At 50.2% G+C, this 27,433-nt stretch overlaps 1 long non-coding RNA gene across 5 annotated transcripts; it reads left to right on the forward strand.

Annotated features, from left to right (window-relative positions):
- The first annotated feature begins 327 nt into the window (after positions 1-327).
- LOC134428972 (uncharacterized) lies at positions 328-27,052 on the forward strand. 5 transcript variants are annotated; one of them, XR_010030513.1, is made up of 8 exons: positions 328-2,155; positions 2,844-2,995; positions 3,477-3,576; positions 4,052-6,116; positions 6,805-6,956; positions 7,438-7,537; positions 19,450-19,656; positions 24,689-27,052. It is a non-coding gene; the product is annotated as an uncharacterized LOC134428972 (long non-coding RNA). The 5 variants fall into 5 exon arrangements; XR_010030515.1 differs by lacking the exons at positions 19,450-19,656; positions 24,689-27,052 and adding exons at positions 8,013-8,181; positions 8,390-19,416; XR_010030512.1 differs by lacking the exons at positions 19,450-19,656; positions 24,689-27,052 and adding an exon at positions 7,674-19,416.
- Positions 27,053-27,433: the final 381 nt, after the last annotated feature.

Raw genomic sequence — 27,433 nt, forward strand, 5'->3', positions numbered from 1 at the left:
TTTTTCCTGGTCCTATGCAAAGTCCTGGCTGTGTTGGTGGCACCTGTACTTTTAACTGCAGAGATCTGCATTCCTTCCCTTTCTCCCCAGTTTCACGCAGAAGGGTGCAGGTCCTGTGATGCAAGACTTGGCATCCCACTTCACTGTTGAGCCTCAGTCAGGCATGCTGATTGCCTCCCAGCCTGATGAGAATGTTGAGATGCTCTTCCACCCTGCAAGTGAAATGGTCCTCAAGAACAAACCCAGCCTGTACTGCCAGGTGAGCCGCCTGGGCCAGGCTGCATTATCACATGGTGTTTTGGGAGCATAAACAAGATAGATGTCTAATGGAAGGAGAGCTTTAACTGGAGAATCCTCTCTCCTGCATAAACAAACAAAGCCTTTCAACACCATTTGCGAGGCTTCTTAAGAGGAGCTGGGAATCTGGCTGGCCTCTATTGTTTACCAACCCCTTCCTGTGGACACAGGTGGCAGATGCCAGCTCAGGTCGAGCAGGCCAGGCTTTTGCCAACATCCCAGTGAGGGTGTCGGCCGAAGCAGAGAACAGCAAGTAGAGGATTGTGCCTGCCTCACCCACTGACTTCAGAGCCGTCCGACTTTGGCGCTGTGATGGAGGGCACCAAGAAGACCCGGGCTGTTGTGCTGAGGGACAAGCAGTCCAGGCCCCCTTCAAGTTCCGCAGCCGCTGGTCATCCGACTCCGGGGCCATGATCGAGGGCGGGCGCCACGAAGACCCGGGCTGTTGGGCTGTTGTGCTGAATGACAAGCAATGCTAGACCTCTTCAAGTTCAGCAGCTGCCGGCCATCCGACTCTGGCACCGTGACCATGCATGGGCGCCAAGAAGACCCGGGCTGTTTTGCTGAGGGACAAGCAGTCCTGGCTGTCTTCAGCTTTCACAGACACCGGCCGTCCGACTCTGGCACCGTGATCGTGGGCAGGCGCCAAGAAGACCTGGGCTGTTGTGCTGAGGGACAAGCAGTCCTGGCCGTCTTCAAATTCTGCAGCCGCCGGCCGTCCGACTGTGGCACCAAGGTTGTGGCCGGGCGCCAAGAAGACCTGGGCTGTTTTGCTGAGGGACAAGCAGTCATGGCCCCCTTCAAGATCCGCAGCTGCCGGCCGTCCGACTCCGGCACTGTAATTGTGGGTGGGCGCTAAGAAGACCCGTGCTGTTGTGCTGAGGGACAAGCAGTCATGGCCCCCTTCAAGTTCTGTAACCGCCGGCCGTTCGACTCTGGCGCCGTGATTGTTGGCGGGTGCCAAGATGACCCAGGATGTTCTGCTGAAGGACATTCCATTGTGGCCCCGTTCAAGATCCGCAGTCACAACAGTCTCTTTTGCAGCCTTTTCCCCTTTTGTGGACAGGTACAAGGCCCAGAACTGTCCTGGCAAGTCAGAGACTATAACCATCCTCAGCAACTCGCCCATGGATGTAGAGGTCCAATTCTCCTTTGAGAATGCAGAGCAAGCAGAGACATTCCTTTTGCACCCTTGCCGCATGACCCTGAAACCAAAGGAGAAGAAGGTTGGAGAAGGGCAGGTAGAGCGGGCACCGTTGAAGTGCCCAGGGGCTGCTCCTCCTGCTCACACTCAGAGCTCCTTTGATTTCTTCAGTGGGGCCATGTCCAGGAGCTGACCATTTGGGCACACCCCACCTCCCCTGACTTCCTGGAAGACAAACTCATCTGCAGCATTGAGAAGAACCCGGAACCAGTGGTCTTCAGCCTGTGCTGCCATGAGGTGGACATGAAGCTGGACGTCAGCCCCCTGCAGCTCTCTTTTGACAAGCTGCTTCTTCACAGGCCAGTCATCCCACAAGCACTCCAAGACTGGTGACAAAGAGAAAACATTTGACTCTGGTTTCCGGGGCATAGATGGAGCTGCCCCAAGTTCCATTCAGTGGTGAGGCTGGTGTACTCATCCAGCAGCTGATGCCAAGTGCCTTCCTGTCTCTGCAGGACTGATAGCAAGACCTTGGTCGTGAAAACCAACACCCTACTGCCCATGGCCTGGCAGCTCAGTGGGCTGGATGACCTTGTTGAGCACTTCTCCTTGTCACAAGATAATGGCGTCCTTGATCCCCGCTCAGAGTTTGAAGTGACACTGCATTTCAAGGCTGAGCACATTGGCAGCATTGAGAAGATTCTCTAAGTAGAGGTGAGAGGGACTGTGCTCTGCCTGTCAGAGCAGGGCACAGTAAGCGGCCATGTGCTCCTAGGGACAGGAAGAGCTGCACCTGAGAGAGACAAGGGTGCTGTGACCCCAACTTCTGCCTCTACACAGCATTTGCCAAAACGTGCAGTGCATCCACATCCCCCCAGATAAGCGGACACTGCATCCTGAGCCTGTACCACAACTACCTTGTCCCTGTGAATGGTTGAAGGTTGTTGTTTGGTGGTACGGACTGCAGCATGATCTCTACATTCGTCCTGGACTTTGAAGCTCTTGCATAGTGCAACAAACTCTCCCCCTGGGATTTTGTTCCCCATGGTTTAGGGGCTGCATTTCAGACAGGGTGCCAGGTGATTGGAGAGGGTTGTCAATGCCACCTGCTCTGAGACACCTCACACTTCTTGTGGTTGTTCTTACACCCCTGTGCCTCTCAAGGATGCTTTAGCAGCAGCATTCCCTGCTGCAGGAGTGCCGAGTTGGGCTGCTAGGGTTTTTTACTGCAGCAGAATCCCACTGGGACAGCCCATGAGAGGAACAGGTTAGCAAAGCTTGGGAGTCCACCAATGCTTGTGAAGCCAGGGAGGTCATAGGGGAAGCAGCCAGCAGGGACAAGGACTTTCAGGCTGTCTACCAAAAGAATAATCTTAACAGTGTTTGTTTCTTGCTGCCTCAGGTTTCAGATACAGAAAACATCCTGGGGCATGTTCAGGCTAAAACCATCGAAATCTCTGCAGAGGTCTATGTTTCTCTGAGCATTGACATGCCTGAAGGTTAGTGGATGCCTCCCAAACAAAGCAGTCCAGGTGCACTGCATTACCTTGGGAGGTGAGCAACCAAAGCGCTTGATGGGATGGGATGGGACAGCATACAAGGAAGACATGGATACATAAAGCACATACTCTGCAAGCTGCGTGGAATAAAGCATTGTCAGGGCTCTGACAGCCTTAAGTCTCTCCCCTCTGAACTTTGAAGTGTGCAGTTTCATGTGCAGATTAGATTTGGGGGCTTTGAAACGACAGTGGCATAAACAGGCAGTTGGCAATGCCCACAGGCTCAGCACAGCATATAAAGTAATTGGATTTGTGCTTGGGAGTGAGGAAGTGGAAAGCGAGCTCTTTAGCTACTAAGCCTGCAGATATTTTGAGTAAGAAGAGAAAGGGCAGACAAGTAGCTGGAAAACACTTTCAAGAATGGGATCTTGCTGAGAAGGGTTTTGTGCTGAGACCTCCATGTTGATTGTGACTTGGTGTATTCTGCAGCAGCTCACAAATACGGTGTTTGACCTCACTCTGTGGGTTTTCTGCAGGTGCAGATGGAAGCTTGGAATTTGGAACCATTAATGTCCTGGATAAAGTGAAGAAAGTCCTGAGTCTACAGAACAAAGGAATATACAACACTGAGTACAGGTGAGTCCAGCTGCCTGGTAGTGAGCATTTCCCAAACCTTCATTCTCCCTCTGTCAATGGCTAGAGCCTGTTTCCATGCTGGCTACCTCACGGTAAATACAAAACTTGGGCTCTCTGATCTCAATTATTTTACCAGAGAATTCAGCCACAAACCAGCAGTTCTTCACAGCTCAGCTGGAGCCCAAAGGAGAGCCCCAGAAATTTCAGCCACTGAAATGCTGAGACTCATTGCCTTTTTTTGGTGGTCACCTCTTTTCTCTTTCTGAGACTCTGTAAAGGAGTGAATGAAAAATTCCAGTCTCAAGGTTTCTTTGCAGTAATCTTGTGAATGTCTGCACTCTCTGTCAAGATCCAGGATTGCCTAAGCAGAACTGGACTCCCCCTTTTTTTCCTGGTCCTATGCAAAGTCCTGGCTGTGTTGGTGGCACCTGTACTTTTAACTGCAGAGATCTGCATTCCTTCCCTTTCTCCCCAGTTTCACGCAGAAGGGTGCAGGTCCTGTGATGCAAGACTTGGCATCCCACTTCACTGTTGAGCCTCAGTCAGGCATGCTGATTGCCTCCCAGCCTGATGAGAATGTTGAGATGCTCTTCCACCCTGCAAGTGAAATGGTCCTCAAGAACAAACCCAGCCTGTACTGCCAGGTGAGCCGCCTGGGCCAGGCTGCATTATCACATGGTGTTTTGGGAGCATAAACAAGATAGATGTCTAATGGAAGGAGAGCTTTAACTGGAGAATCCTCTCTCCTGCATAAACAAACAAAGCCTTTCAACACCATTTGCGAGGCTTCTTAAGAGGAGCTGGGAATCTGGCTGGCCTCTATTGTTTACCAACCCCTTCCTGTGGACACAGGTGGCAGATGCCAGCTCAGGTCGAGCAGGCCAGGCTTTTGCCAACATCCCAGTGAGGGTGTCGGCCGAAGCAGAGAACAGCAAGTAGAGGATTGTGCCTGCCTCACCCACTGACTTCAGAGCCGTCCGACTTTGGCGCTGTGATGGAGGGCACCAAGAAGACCCGGGCTGTTGTGCTGAGGGACAAGCAGTCCAGGCCCCCTTCAAGTTCCGCAGCCGCTGGTCATCCGACTCCGGGGCCATGATCGAGGGCGGGCGCCACGAAGACCCGGGCTGTTGGGCTGTTGTGCTGAATGACAAGCAATGCTAGACCTCTTCAAGTTCAGCAGCTGCCGGCCATCCGACTCTGGCACCGTGACCATGCATGGGCGCCAAGAAGACCCGGGCTGTTTTGCTGAGGGACAAGCAGTCCTGGCTGTCTTCAGCTTTCACAGACACCGGCCGTCCGACTCTGGCACCGTGATCGTGGGCAGGCGCCAAGAAGACCTGGGCTGTTGTGCTGAGGGACAAGCAGTCCTGGCCGTCTTCAAATTCTGCAGCCGCCGGCCGTCCGACTGTGGCACCAAGGTTGTGGCCGGGCGCCAAGAAGACCTGGGCTGTTTTGCTGAGGGACAAGCAGTCATGGCCCCCTTCAAGATCCGCAGCTGCCGGCCGTCCGACTCCGGCACTGTAATTGTGGGTGGGCGCTAAGAAGACCCGTGCTGTTGTGCTGAGGGACAAGCAGTCATGGCCCCCTTCAAGTTCTGTAACCGCCGGCCGTTCGACTCTGGCGCCGTGATTGTTGGCGGGTGCCAAGATGACCCAGGATGTTCTGCTGAAGGACATTCCATTGTGGCCCCGTTCAAGATCCGCAGTCACAACAGTCTCTTTTGCAGCCTTTTCCCCTTTTGTGGACAGGTACAAGGCCCAGAACTGTCCTGGCAAGTCAGAGACTATAACCATCCTCAGCAACTCGCCCATGGATGTAGAGGTCCAATTCTCCTTTGAGAATGCAGAGCAAGCAGAGACATTCCTTTTGCACCCTTGCCGCATGACCCTGAAACCAAAGGAGAAGAAGGTTGGAGAAGGGCAGGTAGAGCGGGCACCGTTGAAGTGCCCAGGGGCTGCTCCTCCTGCTCACACTCAGAGCTCCTTTGATTTCTTCAGTGGGGCCATGTCCAGGAGCTGACCATTTGGGCACACCCCACCTCCCCTGACTTCCTGGAAGACAAACTCATCTGCAGCATTGAGAAGAACCCGGAACCAGTGGTCTTCAGCCTGTGCTGCCATGAGGTGGACATGAAGCTGGACGTCAGCCCCCTGCAGCTCTCTTTTGACAAGCTGCTTCTTCACAGGCCAGTCATCCCACAAGCACTCCAAGACTGGTGACAAAGAGAAAACATTTGACTCTGGTTTCCGGGGCATAGATGGAGCTGCCCCAAGTTCCATTCAGTGGTGAGGCTGGTGTACTCATCCAGCAGCTGATGCCAAGTGCCTTCCTGTCTCTGCAGGACTGATAGCAAGACCTTGGTCGTGAAAACCAACACCCTACTGCCCATGGCCTGGCAGCTCAGTGGGCTGGATGACCTTGTTGAGCACTTCTCCTTGTCACAAGATAATGGCGTCCTTGATCCCCGCTCAGAGTTTGAAGTGACACTGCATTTCAAGGCTGAGCACATTGGCAGCATTGAGAAGATTCTCTAAGTAGAGGTGAGAGGGACTGTGCTCTGCCTGTCAGAGCAGGGCACAGTAAGCGGCCATGTGCTCCTAGGGACAGGAAGAGCTGCACCTGAGAGAGACAAGGGTGCTGTGACCCCAACTTCTGCCTCTACACAGCATTTGCCAAAACGTGCAGTGCATCCACATCCCCCCAGATAAGCGGACACTGCATCCTGAGCCTGTACCACAACTACCTTGTCCCTGTGAATGGTTGAAGGTTGTTGTTTGGTGGTACGGACTGCAGCATGATCTCTACATTCGTCCTGGACTTTGAAGCTCTTGCATAGTGCAACAAACTCTCCCCCTGGGATTTTGTTCCCCATGGTTTAGGGGCTGCATTTCAGACAGGGTGCCAGGTGATTGGAGAGGGTTGTCAATGCCACCTGCTCTGAGACACCTCACACTTCTTGTGGTTGTTCTTACACCCCTGTGCCTCTCAAGGATGCTTTAGCAGCAGCATTCCCTGCTGCAGGAGTGCCGAGTTGGGCTGCTAGGGTTTTTTACTGCAGCAGAATCCCACTGGGACAGCCCATGAGAGGAACAGGTTAGCAAAGCTTGGGAGTCCACCAATGCTTGTGAAGCCAGGGAGGTCATAGGGGAAGCAGCCAGCAGGGACAAGGACTTTCAGGCTGTCTACCAAAAGAATAATCTTAACAGTGTTTGTTTCTTGCTGCCTCAGGTTTCAGATACAGAAAACATCCTGGGGCATGTTCAGGCTAAAACCATCGAAATCTCTGCAGAGGTCTATGTTTCTCTGAGCATTGACATGCCTGAAGGTTAGTGGATGCCTCCCAAACAAAGCAGTCCAGGTGCACTGCATTACCTTGGGAGGTGAGCAACCAAAGCGCTTGATGGGATGGGATGGGACAGCATACAAGGAAGACATGGATACATAAAGCACATACTCTGCAAGCTGCGTGGAATAAAGCATTGTCAGGGCTCTGACAGCCTTAAGTCTCTCCCCTCTGAACTTTGAAGTGTGCAGTTTCATGTGCAGATTAGATTTGGGGGCTTTGAAACGACAGTGACATAAACAGGCAGTTGGCAATGCCCACAGGCTCAGCACAGCATATAAAGTAATTGGATTTGTGCTTGGGAGTGAGGAAGTGGAAAGCGAGCTCTTTAGCTACTAAGCCTGCAGATATTTTGAGTAAGAAGAGAAAGGGCAGACAAGTAGCTGGAAAACACTTTCAAGAATGGGATCTTGCTGAGAAGGGTTTTGTGCTGAGACCTCCATGTTGATTGTGACTTGGTGTATTCTGCAGCAGCTCACAAATACGGTGTTTGACCTCACTCTGTGGGTTTTCTGCAGGTGCAGATGGAAGCTTGGAATTTGGAACCATTAATGTCCTGGATAAAGTGAAGAAAGTCCTGAGTCTACAGAACAAAGGAATATACAACACTGAGTACAGGTGAGTCCAGCTGCCTGGTAGTGAGCATTTCCCAAACCTTCATTCTCCCTCTGTCAATGGCTAGAGCCTGTTTCCATGCTGGCTACCTCACGGTAAATACAAAACTTGGGCTCTCTGATCTCAATTATTTTACCAGAGAATTCAGCCACAAACCAGCAGTTCTTCACAGCTCAGCTGGAGCCCAAAGGAGAGCCCCAGAAATTTCAGCCACTGAAATGCTGAGACTCATTGCCTTTTTTTGGTGGTCACCTCTTTTCTCTTTCTGAGACTCTGTAAAGGAGTGAATGAAAAATTCCAGTCTCAAGGTTTCTTTGCAGTAATCTTGTGAATGTCTGCACTCTCTGTCAAGATCCAGGATTGCCTAAGCAGAACTGGACTCCCCCTTTTTTTCCTGGTCCTATGCAAAGTCCTGGCTGTGTTGGTGGCACCTGTACTTTTAACTGCAGAGATCTGCATTCCTTCCCTTTCTCCCCAGTTTCACGCAGAAGGGTGCAGGTCCTGTGATGCAAGACTTGGCATCCCACTTCACTGTTGAGCCTCAGTCAGGCATGCTGATTGCCTCCCAGCCTGATGAGAATGTTGAGATGCTCTTCCACCCTGCAAGTGAAATGGTCCTCAAGAACAAACCCAGCCTGTACTGCCAGGTGAGCCGCCTGGGCCAGGCTGCATTATCACATGGTGTTTTGGGAGCATAAACAAGATAGATGTCTAATGGAAGGAGAGCTTTAACTGGAGAATCCTCTCTCCTGCATAAACAAACAAAGCCTTTCAACACCATTTGCGAGGCTTCTTAAGAGGAGCTGGGAATCTGGCTGGCCTCTATTGTTTACCAACCCCTTCCTGTGGACACAGGTGGCAGATGCCAGCTCAGGTCGAGCAGGCCAGGCTTTTGCCAACATCCCAGTGAGGGTGTCGGCCGAAGCAGAGAACAGCAAGTAGAGGATTGTGCCTGCCTCACCCACTGACTTCAGAGCCGTCCGACTTTGGCGCTGTGATGGAGGGCACCAAGAAGACCCGGGCTGTTGTGCTGAGGGACAAGCAGTCCAGGCCCCCTTCAAGTTCCGCAGCCGCTGGTCATCCGACTCCGGGGCCATGATCGAGGGCGGGCGCCACGAAGACCCGGGCTGTTGGGCTGTTGTGCTGAATGACAAGCAATGCTAGACCTCTTCAAGTTCAGCAGCTGCCGGCCATCCGACTCTGGCACCGTGACCATGCATGGGCGCCAAGAAGACCCGGGCTGTTTTGCTGAGGGACAAGCAGTCCTGGCTGTCTTCAGCTTTCACAGACACCGGCCGTCCGACTCTGGCACCGTGATCGTGGGCAGGCGCCAAGAAGACCTGGGCTGTTGTGCTGAGGGACAAGCAGTCGTGGCCCCCTTAAAGTTCCGCAGCCACTGGCCGTCCGACTCCGGCACCGTGATCACAAGTGGGTGCCAAGAAGACCTGGTCTGTTGTGCTATTGTGCTGAACGACATGCAGTCATGGCCCTTTCAAGTTCCGCAGTCGCAGCTGTCTCCTCTGCAGCATATTCCCCTTTTGTGGACAGGTACAAGGCCAAGAACTGTCCCACCGACTCAGAGACTATAACCATTCTCAACAACTCTCCCATGTGGATGTAGAGGTCCAATTCTCCTTTGAGAATGCAGGGCAAGCAGAGACATTCCTTTTGCACCCTCGCCACATGACCCTGAAACCAAAGGAGAAGAAGGTTGGAGAAGGGCAGGTAGAGTGGGCACCGTTGAAGTGCCCAGGGGCTGCTCCTCCTGCTCATACACAGTGCTCCTTTGATTTCTTCAGTGGGGCCATGTCCAGGAGCTGACCGTTTGGGCATACCCCACCTCCCCTGACTTCCTGGAAGACAAACTCATCTGCAGCATTGAGAAGAACCTGGAACCAGTGGTCTTCAGCCTGTGCTGCCATGAGGTAGACATGGCAATCTGTATGGACTCTTTATTGTTTACCAACCCCTTCCTGTGGACACAGGTGGCAGATGCCGGCTCTGGTCGAGCAGGCCAGCCTTTTGCCAGCATCCCAGTGAGGGTGTCAGCCAAAGCAGAGTACAGTGAGTAGAGGATTGTGCCTGCCTCACCCACCGACTTTGGAGACGTCCGACTTTGGCGCTGTGATGGTGGGTGCCAAGAACGCGCGAGATATTGTACTGAAGGACGAGCAGTCCAGGCCCCTTCAAGTTCTACAGCCGCCGGCCGTCCGACTTTGGTGCCGTGATCGTGGGCGGGTGCCAAGATGACCCAGAATGTTCTGCTGAAGGACATGCAGTCATGGCCCTGTCCATATCCGCAGTCACAACAGTCTCTTTTGCAGCCTTTTCCCCTTTTGTGGACAGGTACAAGGCCCAGAACTGTCCCGGCAACTCAGAGACTATACCTATCCTCAGCAACTCGCCCACGGATGTAGAGGTCCAATTCTCCTTTGAGAATGCAGGGCAAGCAGAGACATTCCTTTTGCACCCTTGCCGCATGACCCTGAAACCAAAGGAGAAGAAGGTTGGAGAAGGGCAGGTAGAGCGGGCACCGTTGAAGTGCCCAGGGGCTGCTTCTCCTGCTCACACTCAGAGCTCCTTTGATTTCTTCAGTGGGGCCATGTCCAGGAGCTGACCGTTTGTGCATACCCCACCTCCCCTGACTTCCTGGAAGACAAACTCATCTGCAGCATTGAGAAGAACCTGGAACCAGTGGTCTTCAGCCTGTGCTGCCATGAGGTAGACATGGCAATCTGTATGGACTCTTTATTGTTTACCAACCCCTTCCTGTGGACACAGGTGGCAGATGCCAGCACAGCTCAAGGAGGCCAGCCTTTTGCCGACATCCCAGTGAGGGTGTCAGCCGAAGCAAAGTACAGCAAGTAGAGGATTGTGCCTGCCTCACCCACCTACTTCGAAGCCGACTGACTTTGGCGCTGTGATGGTGGGCGCCATGAAACCCCAGGCTGTTGTTCTGAAGGACAAGCAGTCCAGGCCCCCTTCAATTTCTAGAGCCGCTGGCTGTCCGACTGTGGCGCCGTGATCGTGGGTGGGCGCTAAGAAGACCCAGGCTGTTGTGCTATTGTGGTGAAAAATAAGCTGTCCAGGCCCCCTTCAAGTTCTGCAGTTGCTGGCCGTCCGGCTCTGGCATGCTGATCATAGGCAGGCGCCAAGAAAACCCAGGCAGTTGTGCTGTTGTGCTGAACAACAAGCAGCCCTGGCCCCCTTCAAGTTCCGGAGCCACCGGCCGTCTGACTGTTGCGCCGTGATTGTGGGCGGGTGCTAAGAAAACCAGGGCTGTTGTGCTGTGGGACAAACAGTCGTGGCACCCTAAGAGTTCCGCAGCCGCGGCCTGTCCGACCGTGGTGCCGTGACTGTGGGCTGGTAACACCAAGACCCGGCCTGTTGTGCTGAGGGACAAGCAGTCCTGGCCCTCTTAAAATTCTGCAGTCTCCGGCCTTCCGACTTGGTCGCCGTGATTGCGAGTGGGTGCCTAGAAGACCTCAGCTGTTATGCTGAACGACAAGTAGTCCTGGCCCTCTTAAAATTCCACAACCGCTGGCCGTCTGACTCCGGCAGCAGGATCGTGGGCGGGCGCCAAGAAGACCTGGACTGTTTTGCTGAGGGACAAGCAGTCATGGCCCCCTTCAAGATCCGCAGCTGCCGGCCGTCCGACTCCAGCACTGTAATTGTGGGTGGGCGCTAAGAAGACCCGTGCTGTTGTGCTGAGGGACAAGCAGTCATGGCCCCCTTCAAGTTCTGTAACCGCCGGCCGTTCGACTCTGGCGCCGTGATTGTTGGCGGGTGCCAAGATGACCCAGGATGTTCTGCTGAAGGACATTCCATCGTGGCCCCGTTCAAGATCCACAGTCACAACAGTCTCTTTTGCAGCCTTTTCCCCTTTTGTGGACAGGTACAAGGCCCAGAACTGTCCTGGCAAGTCAGAGACTATAACCATCCTCAGCAACTCGCCCATGGATGTAGAGGTCCAATTCTCCTTTGAGAATGCAGAGCAAGCAGAGACATTCCTTTTGCACCCTTGCCGCATGACCCTGAAACCAAAGGAGAAGAAGGTTGGAGAAGGGCAGGTAGAGCGGGCACCGTTGAAGTGCCCAGGGGCTGCTCCTCCTGCTCACACTCAGAGCTCCTTTGATTTCTTCAGTGGGGCCATGTCCAGGAGCTGACCATTTGGGCACACCCCACCTCCCCTGACTTCCTGGAAGACAAACTCATCTGCAGCATTGAGAAGAACCTGGAACCAGTGGTCTTCAGCCTGTGCTGCCATGAGGTAGACATGGCAATCTGTCTGGCCTCTTTATTGTTTACCAACCCCTTCCTGTGGACACAGGTGGTAGATGCCATCTCAGGTTGAGGAGGCCAGGATTTTGCCGACATCCCAGTGAGGGTGTCAGCCGAAGCAAAGTACAGCAAGTAGAGGATTGTGCCTGCCTCATCCACCTACTTCGAAGCCGACTGACTTTGGCGCTGTGATGGTGGGCGCCATGAAACCCCAGGCTGTTGTTCTGAAGGACAAGCAGTCCAGGCCCCCTTCAATTTCTAGAGCCGCTGGCTGTCCGACTGTGGCGCCGTGATCGTGGGCGGGCGCTAAGAAGACCCAGGCTGTTGTGCTATTGTGGCGAAAAATAAGCTGTCCAGGCCCCCTTCAAGTTCTGCAGTTGCTGGCCGTCCGGCTCTGGCATGCTGATCATAGGCAGGCGCCAAGAAAACCCAGGCAGTTGTGCTGTTGTGCTGAACAACAAGCAGCCCTGGCCCCCTTCAAGTTCCGGAGCCACCGGCCGTCTGACTGTTGCGCCGTGATTGTGGGCGGGTGCTAAGAAAACCAGGGCTGTTGTGCTGTGGGACAAACAGTCGTGGCACCCTAAGAGTTCCGCAGCCGCGGCCTGTCCGACCGTGGTGCCGTGACTGTGGGCTGGTAACACCAAGACCCAGCCTGTTGTGCTGAGGGACAAGCAGTCCTGGCCCTCTTAAAATTCTGCAGTCTCCGGCCTTCCGACTTGGTCGCCGTGATTGCGAGTGGGTGCCTAGAAGACCTCAGCTGTTATGCTGAATGACAAGTAGTCCTGGCCCTCTTAAAATTCCACAACCGCTGGCCGTCTGACTCCGGCAGCAGGATCGTGGGCGGGCGCCAAGAAGACCTGGGCTGTTTTGCTGAGGGACAAGCAGTCATGGCCCCCTTCAAGATCCGCAGCTGCCGGCCGTCCGACTCCAGCACTGTAATTGTGGGTGGGCGCTAAGAAGACCCGTGCTGTTGTGCTGAGGGACAAGCAGTCGTAGCCCCCTTCAAGTTCTGCAACCACCGGCCATCCGACTCTGGCGCTGTGATCGTGGACGGGTGCCAAGATGACCCAGGATGTTCTGCTGAAGGACATTCCATCGTGGCCCCGTTCAAGATCCACAGTCGCAACAGTCTCTTTTGCAGCCTTTTCCCCTTTTGTGGACAGGTACAAGGCCCAGAACTCTCCCGGCAACTCAGAGACTATAACCATCCTCAACAACTCTCCCATGGATGTAGAGGTCCAATTCTCCTTTGAGAATGCAGAGCAAGCAGAGACATTCCTTTTGCTCCCTGGCCGCATGACCCTGAAACCAAAGGAGAAGAAGGTTGGAGAAGGGCAGGTAGAGTGGGCACGGTTGAAGTGCCCAGGGGCTGCTTCTCCTGCTCACACTCAGAGCTCCTTTGATTTCTTCAGTGGGGCCATGTCCAGGAGCTGACCGTTTGTGCATACCCCACCTCCCCTGACTTCCTGGAAGACAAACTCATCTGCAGCATTGAGAAGAACCTGGAACCAGTGGTCTTCAGCCTGTGCTGCCATGAGGTAGACATGGCAATCTGTCTGGCCTCTTTATTGTTTACCAACCCCTTCCTGTGGACACAGGTGGTAGATGCCATCTCAGGTTGAGGAGGCCAGGATTTTGCCAACATCCCAGTGAGGGTGTCAGCCAAATCAGAGAACAGCAAGTAGAGGATTGTGTCTGTGCATAACTCTAAACCTAGACAAGTAAACCAGCCTAGGGTTAGGGATGGTCCCAAGAAAGAAGGGTTGGAGGCAAAGAACTTCTGGCACTTCAGCGCTCCCCTTGGAATGCCTATTGCAGCTGCAGTGTGCCTGGAGTTTAGGGCTTCCTGGTGTAAAAAAACCTAAACCACAGCCCAAACTGGAGGCAGGTAAAGCAACATAGGATTCTGGATCCTCTCAAGGAAAAAGCGGTGGAGGCAGCCATGTTGAGACACTTTTGCACTCCCCTTGTGATGCCTTTTGAAGCTGCAGTGTTCCTGGAGTTTAGGGCTTCCTGGTTTAAAAAAACCCGAACCCTAGTGTCGCAGTCGAGGCGGTCACGACATTAAAGCAGTGACCACAAGCAGTCTCCGTCTCAGTCTCAGTTATCAACCGTTAGCAACCGTTGGCAACAGTTGGCAACACTTTATTAGTGAAAATGGCTCATCTTTTATACACTTTCGAGTTGCTTCCCATTCAGCTGCAGAATACTGTTATCGTTCTTCTCTCGATCTCCTTGGTTTTCAGCTTCTTCTTCTTACTTCTCTCTCCTTTAGCTAACAGGCCCACTGCTAGCCCCTTCCACAATTCCCCCTTTTTTGTTTTTTGACCTGTAAATACAGCTGCTATAGATTTTTGCAGGGCCCTTTGCAAAAACCCAAGCAGAGAGGGGACACACAAAATCACAATCACAACCATCAACAAAATTCCCATTCTTAATGCAATTGTTCCTGTCCTTCATCCATCTTTACGTATTGATATATGGTCTTATATATAGCCAGTGTCATCCGCATGTTCTGCTTCAGTTGCAGAACCATCGATCCTGTCCTTTCCCGCACGCTCTAGGTAAGGTTTGACACAGCGAGCAGGAACCCATCGAGGACCATTATCTGTCAAAACACAAGCATAACCCCTCCCCCAGGTTATCAGTTCCACATGACCAGACCATATACCAGTAATCAAATCCTTGACCCATACCTTGACATTTCTATGGAAATTTGGTTGCTTATAATTCAAAGAAGAAAAATGGCAAAAGATTGGAGATAACTGTGAGTCAGGTAGGGGACGCAAGAAGTTTAACACATAAACAACTTTATCTAATCTCACTTGAGGTGACTCCTGTTGCATTCCCCCTTTTTGTTTTGAACCTGACATTTAAGAAGTCCATGAGCTCTTTCAATAATTGCTTGGCCCTTGGGGACATGTGGAATACCTGTTGAGTGCTCAATGCCCCAGGCATGAAAGAATGCTTGCATTTTTTGTGAAGCATATGCTGGGCCGTTATCTGTTTTTACGTGATACGGAACACCTAAAATAGAAAAGGCATGATAAAAATGATGAATAGCATCTCAAGTTTTTTCTTCTGTGAATGCTGAAGCAACCATTGCATGAGAAAAAGTATCAACTGTAACATGAACATACTTAAAGCGACCAGATTCTGGCATTTTTGTAACATCAGTTTGCCATTCTTCTAACACAGAAAGACCTCTAGTGTTAGTACCATAATACTGAGTGACATGAGTAGGCCACGATTGAGGCCAGCAAAGTCGCAAGAGTATTGTGACATCTGCTCCAGTGTCAATCAAACCTGTTACTGATATAGTTCCTGGATGACATCCACTGGCGGTGAGAGTGCATGTCTTTTCTGGACGGCTCTCTGTTACTTTCTCAGTCCAGAACACTTGAGGTACTCCTGTCAAGCCAGAGCTTCCTGTGCCGTGACTTCAGTCCACTGTATTTGGAACAGAACTCACAAAAGGTATAAATTGAGCAATGCAAGTTCCTTTCTGAATAGTGACAGGAGGATCATCAGTGGATACCATGGCATGAATCTGCCCTAAATAATCAGCATCAATAAGCCCTAGATGCACATGAATACCTCTAAGTATAGTACTTGATCTCCCTATCAAAAATGCACTCAATCTCCGTCCTATCGGACCATAGGCATCAAGGGGTACCTTACATATTTCTTTTGTTAAAACGGTTACTGTGTCAGCTGTGGGTATATCAATCCCTGCGGACCCGCTTGTTGCCCCTGAGTATTGTTCACAAATGGGTAGCTTTGCAGGGCTGGGAAGGCCCGCATTTGCTGTTGTGGTTGTTGGGGTATTTGTTTCCCCACACGCCCCCTCGCGCTCCTCTTTGGGTTTCCCGGCAATAGCTGACCATTTGCATGATATTTACTCCTGCATTGCTTAGCGTAGTGCCCAGATTTAACACAATGATTGCATACGACATCGCTGCTTGCACTTGGCCTAAATGTTGTTTTCTGGACAGTACACTGTGACTTTACGTGCCCTTGTTGTCCACAATTATAACACTTCGATGGAGGTCTTAGCACTGCAGCAAGAGCTGCCATTTTATGCTCAACTGAACCAACTTTCGAGCAAGCAGTAACCATTTCAGACAAGGTGGGTTCCCCAGGTAAAGTGTCAATAATCTTTCAATCTGGGTTTGCATTTTCTTTAGCCAATTGTACGCACAATTTGTCTTGCAAAGTTTCATCATCTACCTGTTTCTCAATAGCGGCAGCAAGTTTTTCTGCAAACTGCAAAAATAGTTCTCTCGTCCCTTGTTGTATAGTGATATATTTCTGTTTTGGAGCTGCCATTTCCATTGTTTTAGTTAAAGCATTCATGCCAATTTGCTGAGCTTGTGCCAAAATCGAAGGATCCCACCTTGCCTGTAAATCTGGATTAGCAAAAGGCCCAGTGCCCAGTAGGACATCAACACCCACAGCATGACGAGGGTCGTGTTGAGGTAACTGCATATTTGTTAAAGCGGTGCGCTCAGCCACTCACCTCCAAGTTTCTTGAAATACACCATATTGTACTGGCTGGAATAGAATTGTAGCAAGATGAGTGATGTCATAAGGTGCAAGCAAATCTGCATTAATTACATGTATTAATTGCATTACCTCTGAGGAATTAATACCATACTGAGCTACTTTCAGTTGGAGGTCTTGCACAACCCTCCAGGCAAAGACGTGATGACTGTCGTTCTGTCCTGTTCCAGGAACTGCTTTGAAAACTGGAAAAGCCATAGGGTTATCACAAGCAACATTTGCATTGGCACTGTTCTCCTGAGGTACTCTTGGAGCACCTAACCTTTCTGTGATGTCCCAATTCTTTTCTTCAACTGCTTTCCTCCTAACAAATTCCCAAAACTCGAGGGTGTCGAGGAAGCACAGTTACTTGACATGGAGGCAAAGTCCATGGGGCAGTAAGGCTAGGGCTCTTAGGAGATGAAGGGGCCAGAGCTCCTTGCCCCAACTCAGGTGTTACTGCGGGTGACTCATCACTTGATTCGCTGTTGCTGTCACTGTCAGGTAAAGGAGGATACAGCCTTGCAGGTTGTTCAAGCCACTCAGAGGGGAGCCGGGGGCTGGACGGCTGGACCAGAGAGGAGGGAAGCGGTGCGGCAGATGGCTGGGTTTCTCTCTCTGCTAAAGACATTTCAGCTAACTGGCGTAGCAGTGTAGGTGTAGTATATACAGGCACCATCGCGAGCTGCTGCGCAGGTGTGAGATAAGGAGGCTTAGGGGTCTGATAAGAGGCAAGGGCAGGTTGCCCAGAAGTTTTGGCAGCTTTCCCAGAAGCCTTGGCAGCTTTCCCAGTAGCTTTGGCAGCTTTCCCAGAAGAGCCCCCTTCTACCTCAGAGGCTCTCCCGTCAGGTTCTGTTATCAGCCCCGACTCTTCATCCGCATCTTGCTCCGTTTCTCTCTCTATTTTCCATTCCTTTAAAGCCTCAAAGAGCGAGTTCCAAGTAACTGCTAGATCAACAACTGTTTTATTTCCCGCTTGAATGACTTGCCAAAGTCTGTCGCCGACCTTTTTCCATGCCTTAACACTAAATGCTGTGTCGGGATCAGTGCCAAAATTCTGTGATTTAGCCCACAGCAATATATTACGAAGTGCGTAGTCTGACATATTAATTCCTTATTTCTTAACAAAACTTTCCATGTAGACAGAACATTTTCATCCTCTTTAGATAAATTTTGTCCCATTATTACTAGTTGGTGGCTCACCTACTTCCAGGTGTGTTGATTGGAGGGAATCAGGTCCGGACCTCCCAGTGGCTTCCACCTGCCACTCTCAGCTGCACCAACGCCGCCTCCCCCACTACGTCCCAGTGGGTCACGGTTGCCAATTGCTAGGACCCCGTATGGGCCCCCACCGACTATGTTCTTATCACGTCGGCGGTCACCAAAATGTCGCAGTCGAGGCGGTCACGACATTAAAGCAGAGACCACAAGCAGTCTCCACGTCAGTCTCAGTTGTCAACCGTTAGCAACCGTTAGCAACCGTTGGCAACAGTTGGCAACACTTTATTAGTGAAAATGGCTGATCTTTTATACACTTTCCAGTTGTTTCCCATTCAGCTGCAGAATGCTGTTATCATTCTTCTCTCAATCTCCTTGGTTTTCAGCTTCTTCTTCTTACTTCTCGCTCCTTTAGCTATCGGGCCCGCTGCTAGCCCCTTCCACACCCTAGCTGTAACTGGTGGCATATAAATCAGATTAGGGTTAAGGATGGTCCCAATGAAAAAGCAGTGGAGGTAGCCATGTTGTGGCAATTTTACACTCCCACTAGCCTTTGGCAGCTGCAGCATTCCTAGAGCTCAGGGCTTCCTGGTTTAAAAAGCCATAACCCTAGCCCTAACTGGAGGCATGTAAACCAACATAGGGTTCTGGATCCTCTCAAGGAAAAAGCGGTGGAGGCAGCCACATTGAGACACTTTTGCGCTCCCCTTGTGATGCCTTTTGCAGCTGCAGTGTGCCTGGATTTAGGGCTTCCTCATTTAAAAAAACCTGAACCGCAGCCCTAAGTGGAGGCATATAAATCAGCCTATGGTTAGGGATGGTTCCTAGTAAAAAGCGGTGGAGGCAGCCATGTTGTGGCACTTTTGCACTCCCCTTGGGATGCCTTTTGCAGCTGCAGTGTGCCTGGATCTCAGGGCTTCCTGGCTTAAAAAACTCTAAGCCTAGGCGTAACCCTAACCCCAACCCTAGGGAGGTAAATCAGCCCAGTTTAACATATGGTCCCAAGGAAAAAGCTGTGAAAGCAGCCAGGTTGTGGCACTATTGCACTTCTCTTGGGATGCCTTTCACAGCTGATGTGTGCCTGGATCTCAGATCTTCCTGTTTTAAAAATCCCTAGCCCTAGGCGAAACCCTGCCCCTGAACTGAGGCAGGTAAATCAGCCTAGTGTTGGGGATGGTCCGAAGGAAAAAGCTGTGGAGGCAGCCATGTTTTGGCACTTTTGCGCTGCCCTTGGGATGCCTTTGGCAGCTGCAGTGTGCCTCAAGCTCAGGGCTTCCTGATTTAAAAAACCCTAATCCTAGGTGTAACCATAACCCTAGGCAGGTAAATCAGCCTATGGTTAGGGATGGTCCCTTGGAAAAAGCTGTGAAAGCAGACATGTTGAGGCACTTCTGCGCTCCCCTCGGGATACCTTTCACAACTGAAACGTTCCTGGAGCTCAGGGCCTTCTCGTTTAAAAAATGCTAACCCTAGGCCTAACTGGAGGCATGTAAATCAGCCTTAGGGATTGTTGTGGAGAGTTTTGTCAAAGAGTGGCTTGAGGAGAGGGGACACAGCCAAATCAATTTGGTAAAGATGTCCTAACTAGGGCAGAGGCCCTTTTGCAGGCAGGGTGTCCTTGTTCACAAAGAAGATGCTGAAGTTATGCAAGGACGGGGTGTGGAATGCAGAAGTTGCTATTCTTGCTAACCACAGGAATGTAGATAAAGGCTAAATTAGGCGGGGTTGACATGTATCTGAATAGCCAGCCCAGAGCTCAGCTTTTGCAATATGTATGAGGCTCATTATGTGCTGTATTTAGGTTGCCGAATCAATCAATAAATTAGACCTGTTGATGACCATCTGATGTCCTGGTCTCCTTGTTTTGACAAAAGGTGGCCCCGACGTTTGCCCCCGCGTCTCGCTGAAAAAGAAAACGGGGGGGGGACATGCCACGGTCGAGGGGAGTTGGAGTTGGGTCCTGATCACAGCCAGGACGGTGCCGGAATTTTGAAGCACCCTCAAGGTTCACATCGGTGACTCGAGCCATACGTGTCTGCCGGAGCCTGGAAAGCTGCAACAGCGCTGACGTATACGAATAGGTATGGATAGGCAAGCAGCATATGATCTTTTCGCCGTGTATTTAGAAAGGCGAGGAGTAAAGGGGATAGATCTAAAAAAGGAGCTACCAGGGTTGTTAGCCTATGGCTATGCTAAGGGGGTTTTCCTTAACCCAAATACGGTCCATGAGCTTGCGGAATGGAAAAAATTTGGGGATATACTGTGGGAAACGGTGTTAGAAGATGGTAAGATAGCAAAGAAAGGGCAAGCCATGGCGGGTGGTGCACAATACACTGCTTTAGCATCTCTGAGTGCAAGGCAGCAGAAAGGGTGACAGAAGCTTGTAAGAGGAATATAGGGTATGGTCGTGAGGACGATCCTCTTGTGCCTTCGGTAAACAAGGTGTTAATACCAAAGGGTTCACAACAGTGTGGTATGCAGGATCTTGTTACAGGCGCGGGGGGGGGCCATCTGCACCTCCTCTGTCGGAGGAGGAGGACGAGTTGGAGGACGGCAGAGAGAGCAAGCTAAGCCTGCCGCCCCCCCACAGAGTGCAAGCCAAGCCTGCCGCCTCCCCGCAGAGAGGGCAAGCCGAGCCTGCTGCCTCCCCCACCCAAATGGCCTGCGCAGAAGCGCCAACAGCGCAGAACTCTCGGAGAGTCAGATCCTATCCCAGGGGCATTCAGTGACTTGTGGGAGGAGATGGCTAAACAGAGGAGGGAGGCTTGGGCTACTCTGGCAAAAGAGGCAATGCAAACGGGAGATGGTGAGGCTATGGAGGCTGCTTCTGCTCTTGCCTGTCTGGTTACATACACACCACAGTATGATGCTCAGGGGAATCACACACAGGATCTGGCGGAGTACACCCCTTTAGACTGGAAGTTGTTATCTCAGTTGCGGTCCACAGTCAGTTCGGTGTAAAAAGCGAACCTGTTAGGCAGATGCTGGATTATCTCTTTAATACGCAGATTTTGTGCCCAAATGATTTGAAGGGAATAGTACAGTTAATATTTACTCAGCATCAGCAGTTGTTGTTTAATGTGCATTGGCAAGCCTTGGTTAATGAGTCGGTTGCGACCCAGCGAGCTCAGGGGGACCCACTGCATGGAGTGACGATAGATGAGCTCATGGGTTTAGGGGCATATTTGTGCACGGAGGCACAGTTGATATCAGGAGCAGATAAGCTTAGAGAAGCCATGCGGTTGGTACGTGCTGCCATAGACAGGGTTAAAGAGCCAGGAGGGCTGCCGGCGTACATGGGCATAAAAAAAGGTAGAGAGGAATCGTTTGGGAGTTTTATTGACAAAGCAGCTGTGGCCATAGACCGGGCGGGAGTCGCAGAATATATGAAGGGGGCACTATTAAAGCAGTGCACCTTACAAAATAGCAATCCGGCAACACAAAGGGTGCTAGCCACTCTGGGAGCAAATTGGACCATTGAGGAAGCGCTAGAGCGAATGGCATTACAGCCAACAGCCTCACAGGCATTTTTAGTAGATGCCTTAAAGGAATTAGGATTAGGGCTGCAAAAGCAAGCAGAGTCCACTCCAAATCAGGTGTTAGCTGCTCTTGCTCCTCTCCAAAACAGCTTAATGGCAGTCACGCAGGGAGGCTCGAGATCACATCTCAAGTGCTACCGATGCGGCAATGGGGGACACATGCGCCAAGAATGCAGAGCGACTGGCGTATGGTGCCAAAGCTGCCAGTCTAGCTCCCACAACACCACGGCTTGTCGGCGCCTATGGGGAAACGGACAGAGGAGCACGATCAGTGGCCACGTCCAGACACAAGTTGCCGCCGTGACATCAGCGCCACCTCCTGTCTGCAGCCAGCAACAGCAGGGAGCCTCGGCTTGGACATATCAGCAGCAGTAGACGTCACATTAATGACGAACCGGCCTGAAAGGATACCATCTGGAGTAAATGGTCCTCTCACGCTACAAGGACAAAAATGTGGAGCATTATTACTAGGACGCTCCTCGACATCCATGCTGGGACTATTTGTATTGCCTGGGGTCATAGATGCGGACTATACAGGAGAAATACAAACCATAGCTTACACCCCTTATCCCCCGATAAAGATAACAAAAGGTCAGCGTGTTGCGCAATTGGTACCGTTACCGCAGATGACATCGGGTATTCCATCGCTCACTGGACAGAAGTGTGATGGAAAGGGTTTTGGCTCCACCGGCATTACACTCCTGACTGTAGATCTACAGGAGAGGCCAAAACAGAGAGTTGAGATCACCCATGGACATCAGAGTATAACCCTTTATGGACTATTAGATACGGGAGCAGACATCAGCGTTATATCTCCGGAAGCATGGCCACAGCATTGGCCCTTGCTCCCATCAACAAATATGCTCACAGGAGTAGGAGGACTTACCTTGGCAAGCAGAGCACTGCCTCTGTCGGTGCGCATTGATGGGCAACAAGTGTCTGTTGTGTTTTTAGTCATTCAGTTGCCTCCTACGGTCTCTTGCCTGATAGACAGGGACATTTTAACACAGCTGGGGGTGGTGTTGACCAGTCACCACCCTTTGGGGTAATTGCCATTGCTTGGACTTTCCCCATTCCACTCACCTGGAAAACAGATACACCGGTGATGGTTAAGCAATGGCCCTTGAAAGGGGAGAATCTTATGCATGCCCATGAATTGGTGAAGGAACAATACTCGCAAGGACATTTACGACTCTCAACGAGTCCTTGGAACACGCCCATTTTTGTGCTTAAGAAGAAATCAGGAAAATACCGCCTGGTACACGATCTACGAGCTGTGAATGACCAGATGGAACCGATGGGGGCCTTGCAACCTGGTCTTCCGAATCCAGCCATGATCCCACAAGATTGGCCACTTCTAATCATCGACTTAAAGGATTGTTTTTTCACTATTGGGCTGCATCCCGATGACATGAAGAGGTTCGCCTTTACCCTACCAGCAATAAATCGTGGAGAACCAGAAAAAATATTTGAATGGACGTCATTACCGCAGGGGATGCGCAATTCCCCTGTATTGTGCCAGATTTATGTTGATGCTGCATTACAGCCATTGCGTCAGCAGTGGCCAGCTACCATAATATATCATTATATGGATGATATCTTGTTTGCGCAGAAACAACCATTTTCCCCTTTGCAGGTTGACAGCATCAGAGACACTCTTGCAGCATATTCACTTGTTTTTGCCACAGAGAAAATTCAGACCACGAAACCATGGAAGTATTTGGGATGGACTTTAATGGACCAAACAGTGGTGCTCCAAAAATTAGAACTGCACTTGGACATTAAGACTTTGCATGATGCTCAAAAGTTGCTAGGAGACTTACAGTGGCTAAAACCCATTGTGGGAATACCAAATCATTTGTTAGAAACTTTACGACCCTTGTTAAAGGGCACTGATCCCACTACCCCTGTGTGCCTCACGAAGGAACGCCATCTTGTCTTGCAGCAAATCAGTAACTGTGCAACAAGGATATGTGTCTCATCGACAAGTAGATTGCCCTATTGACCTCACCATTTGGAATAGCCCTTGTCACCTGCTTGGCACTGTCTCCCAATGAGAGAACAAAACGGGGGAGTACGGGTATTGGAATGGCTGTCACCACCACTACAACATAAAAGAACAATATTCTCAAAAATCAAACAATTGGCTGCGTTGATCAGAAAAGGCCATCTCAGAATTACTGAAGTGGATGGTCGAGAACCTGCCACCATTAGGCTACTCATGGAAAAAGAAACGCTGGACTGGTACCTGGTTAATTCAACGGACCTACAGGAAGTATTATTGACATCATCTGCAAAAGTGGAGACAAGCAAGTTAGTGCCCAGGGTCCTGCAATGGATGACAGAATGGGACTGGATCACTCGGCCACTGAGAAGAGAGCGTCCCATAGAAGGAGCCACCGTAGCCTTCACAGACGCAGGGAAAAAATCAAGATATGCTGCTGTCACCTGGCAAGAAAAAGGACAATGGAAGCATCAACTTCTTACAGCAGACCCTGCAGACAGCCTACAAACCTTAGAATTGTTAGCAGTAGTATGGGCAATGTCCAACCTGCATGAGCCTTTGAATGTGGTCACAGACTCTATGTATGTCCCTGGAGTAGCCATACGTATAGAAGGAGCAGCAATTAAGGAAGTGAATAACAAACAACTGTATGAGTTACTGGTTCAATTAAGGAAAGCTCTCCGGGATAGAAGTGCAGTGTACTCTGTAATCCATATCAGAAGTCATAAGTGGTCTGAAGGTCTAGGAGAAGGGAATGAGCGTGCAGATAAATTGGTTACTTTACCCATTGATAACTCTTGTCCTGTTGATAAGCATACATTGGCAAGAGAAGCCCATAGTAGATATCATCAAAATGTGAAAGGGCTGGCGAGGAACTTTTATCTGGGCTTATCAGAAGCTAAGGCCATTGTCAGGGCATGTCCAATACGCAGTTATCATAATGGGGGAATAGGTCTGGGCTGCGGAGTTAATCCTCGAGGTTTAGAAATGAATGAGAAATGGCAAATGGATGTCACGCATGTAGCTAGGTTTGGTAGGCTTAAGTATGTGCATGTTACTATAGATACATATAGCCATTATATATGGGCTACAGCTCAGGGAGGAGAGAAAGCGATGCATGTAACCAGGCATTTATTGAGCTGCTTTGCTGTCATGGGAGTCCCAAAAGGTATCAAAGCAGATAATGATCCAGCTTACACAAGTGCTAGGGTCCGAAATTTTTGGACCAATGGTCTGTCAAGCATGTGACAGGTATTCCGCACTCCCCCACAGGACAGGCGATAGTAGAAAGAGCAAATGGTACCCTCAAACAATATATCGACAAACACCAGGATTTAAAGGACCCACAAGCATGCCTGGCTAAGGTTTTGTATGTGATCAATCATTTATGTATTTTTGGGGAGGACGATGCCCCCCCTGCAGTTAAACATCACCTGAGATCAAGTCAGGAAACTGTTAGGGAAACAGAGGTGTGGGTGAAGTATAAGAACCCAAGCACAGGGATATGAGAAAAGCCGGCAAAAGTGCTATATTGGGGTCGGGGATATCTTTGTGTTTCTTCACCAACAGGCCTTTGTGGGTGCCTGCCAAGTGGACTAAACCTGTCTTTGATGCAGCATCTAGTGGACAATCTTATGGAGGGGGATAAGGAGCATCTGAAGAAGAAGCTGCCGCTGATCTTACGACCCTTATTGCTGCAACTGAGGGGACACTCGAAAGCGGTGGACAGAGCAGTGACATGCCGCTACCGGACGGCCAAAGAGCTGATTGACACTGTTGAAGCACTATCAACCTTCCACATAAAAGGACCAGCAAGGGAGCGTTGCCTTGAGTGTCGCAGCCCCTGTTGTGCTGCGTGGGTAGCTCTATATTGTGGGGGCTGTGGTAAAACCTTTTGGTTAGAACAGTCCGGGATCTGGGGTTTATGGTGTAATACCTGCAAGCATGACTACACCTGGGGGGAAGACTGGCAGAGGGAACTAAGGAGACAGACGGGGCTAGGTACGGCTCTGGATTTAAATCTTTACGAGTCTCCTGAGCAGAAAATCTTTGCCTACTACTGGTGGGAGGTACAGTGTATTGTGAAAAGAGTTAAAGCTCAAAGTAAGTCATACATAGCTTCTGCTAGGTGTAGACAATTGGTGCCTTTAACACAGCATTCAGTTGTAGGACCCATCAAAGGAGATCCCGATCAGGCATTGGACTCCTGCATCGAGGCCCTACAGAGATGGAGATTGCAAGAGTTAGGATCGATGAGGTTAAAGACAGATAAGAAAAGGAAAGCAAGAAAGAAAACAGAAAAATGAGGCTTATTTTTGTTATACTACTCAGTGCTGTGACGGATGGGGCAGTAGGAGTAACACACTTTAATCAGCCAAGAGATAATATATGGATAATGCTTGCTAATCAAACTAACCAATCATCACTTTGTCTTAGGGGGTTACTAACCCATTTTGAACATGCTTGGTGGGACTCCCAGTGTGGTCTCCTTGGGAATTTTGCAGTCTGATTGATAACCACACTCTATGCATGTACAATATGACAAACATTAGGTTACCCACGCAACAAGGGTACACTACAATTTAAAGTGACAGTTACCACCAATGCTTAATAATCTTATCACTTAATATTACCTTGTACTCTCCTCCAGAGGAGTTGGATCTCTTCAGAAGTGCAAACGCCAGCATGACTAACACCTCAAATGGCGGATGGTTCAGTTTCGATCCCTTAGATCCCCAGAATTTAAATCAGCATAGAGGAACATGGGCTACCCTAGATTCATCCCTGAATTTGGGTACAGTGTCTCAGCAGCTTTACAGCCAATGTAATGGCACTAGCATCACGGCACCGATGAAATTACCCACAGGGATATTTTTAATTTGTGGAGACAGAGCTTGGAATGGTATACCAGCCAGGCCACAGGATGGACCTTGCTATTTGCGAAAACTGTCATTGTTTCATCCCAATGTGTCTTTATTTATGCAATTGAGTCAAAATTCAAGCAGAAAGAGACACAGCCTGCATGACTTAGACTGCAGCCAGATAGGACATCCACATTTTGGAGTGAGTTAAAACAAGTGATAGTTTCAACTGTCTTGCCAGGAGGAGCTTCTAATAAAGCTATGAACTTAGCAAAGCAGTTGGGATGCTGGGCCAAGGATGAGTTAAGCAAGACGTCATCAATTTTAGATATGATAACCGCAGATGTGCAAAGTGTTAATCATGCTGTTTTGCAAAATAGAGCCGCTATAGATTTTTGCTTTTAGCACAAGGGCATGGATGTGAAGAGTTTGAGGGAATGTGCTGCATGAATTTGTCCAATCACTCTGTATCTATTCATGCGAAGATAAAAGAATTACAGCAGGGACTTCACAATCTTAAAGAAGAAGAGGGTTTAGGAATCAACGAATGGCTTAAAAGCTTAGGACTTTGACCATGTCTGAGAAACCTTGTGACATATGCTATAGGGATACTGGGTGTGATTTTGATGCTTTTGCATATTTTGCCTTGTATCTTTAATTGTATTCAAAATATGGTCAGCTGAATGATAGAAAAGAACCTGGCAGACTAGCCTCCTTGCCCAAGAACAAAATGGGGGAAGTGGAGAGTTTTGTCAAAGAGTGGCTTGAGGAGAGGGGACACAGCCAAATCAATTTGGTAAAGATGTCATATCTAGGGCAGAGGCCCTTTCGCAGGCAGGGTGTCCTTGTTCATAAAGAAGATGCTGAAGTTATACAAGGACGGGGTGTGGAATGCAGAAGTTGCTATTCTTGCTAACCACACGAATGTAGATAAAGGCTAAATTAGGCGGGGTTGACATGTATCTGAATAGCCAGCCCAGAGCTCAGTTTTGCAATATGTATGAGGCTCATTATGTGCTGTATTTAGGTTGCCAAATCAATCAATAAATTAGACCTGTTGATGACCATCTGATGTCCTGGTCTCCTTCTTTCGACAGATTGTCCCAAGGAGAAAGTGGTGGAAGCAGCCATATTGTGGCACTTTTGCGCTCCCGTTTGGATGCCTTTCACAGCTGCTGTGTGCCTGGAGCTCAGGGCTTCCTTGTTTAAAAATCCTAGCCCTAGGATTATCCCTAACTGGAGGCAGGTAAATCAGCCTAGGTTTAGGGATGGTCCCAAGGAAAAAGCGGTGGAGGCAGCCATGTTGTGGCACTTTTGCATTCCCCTTGGGCTGCATTTCGCAGCTGCAGTGAGCCTGGATGTCAGGGCTTCCTGGTTTAAAAAATTCTAACCCTAGCCCTAACAGGAGGCATGTAAATCAGCCTCGGGTTAGGGATGGTTCTAAGGAAAAAAC

The sequence above is a fragment of the Melospiza melodia genome, chromosome 24, assembly GCF_035770615.1.
Source record: "Melospiza melodia melodia isolate bMelMel2 chromosome 24, bMelMel2.pri, whole genome shotgun sequence".
In the NCBI taxonomy this organism is placed as follows: domain Eukaryota; kingdom Metazoa; phylum Chordata; class Aves; order Passeriformes; family Passerellidae; genus Melospiza; species Melospiza melodia.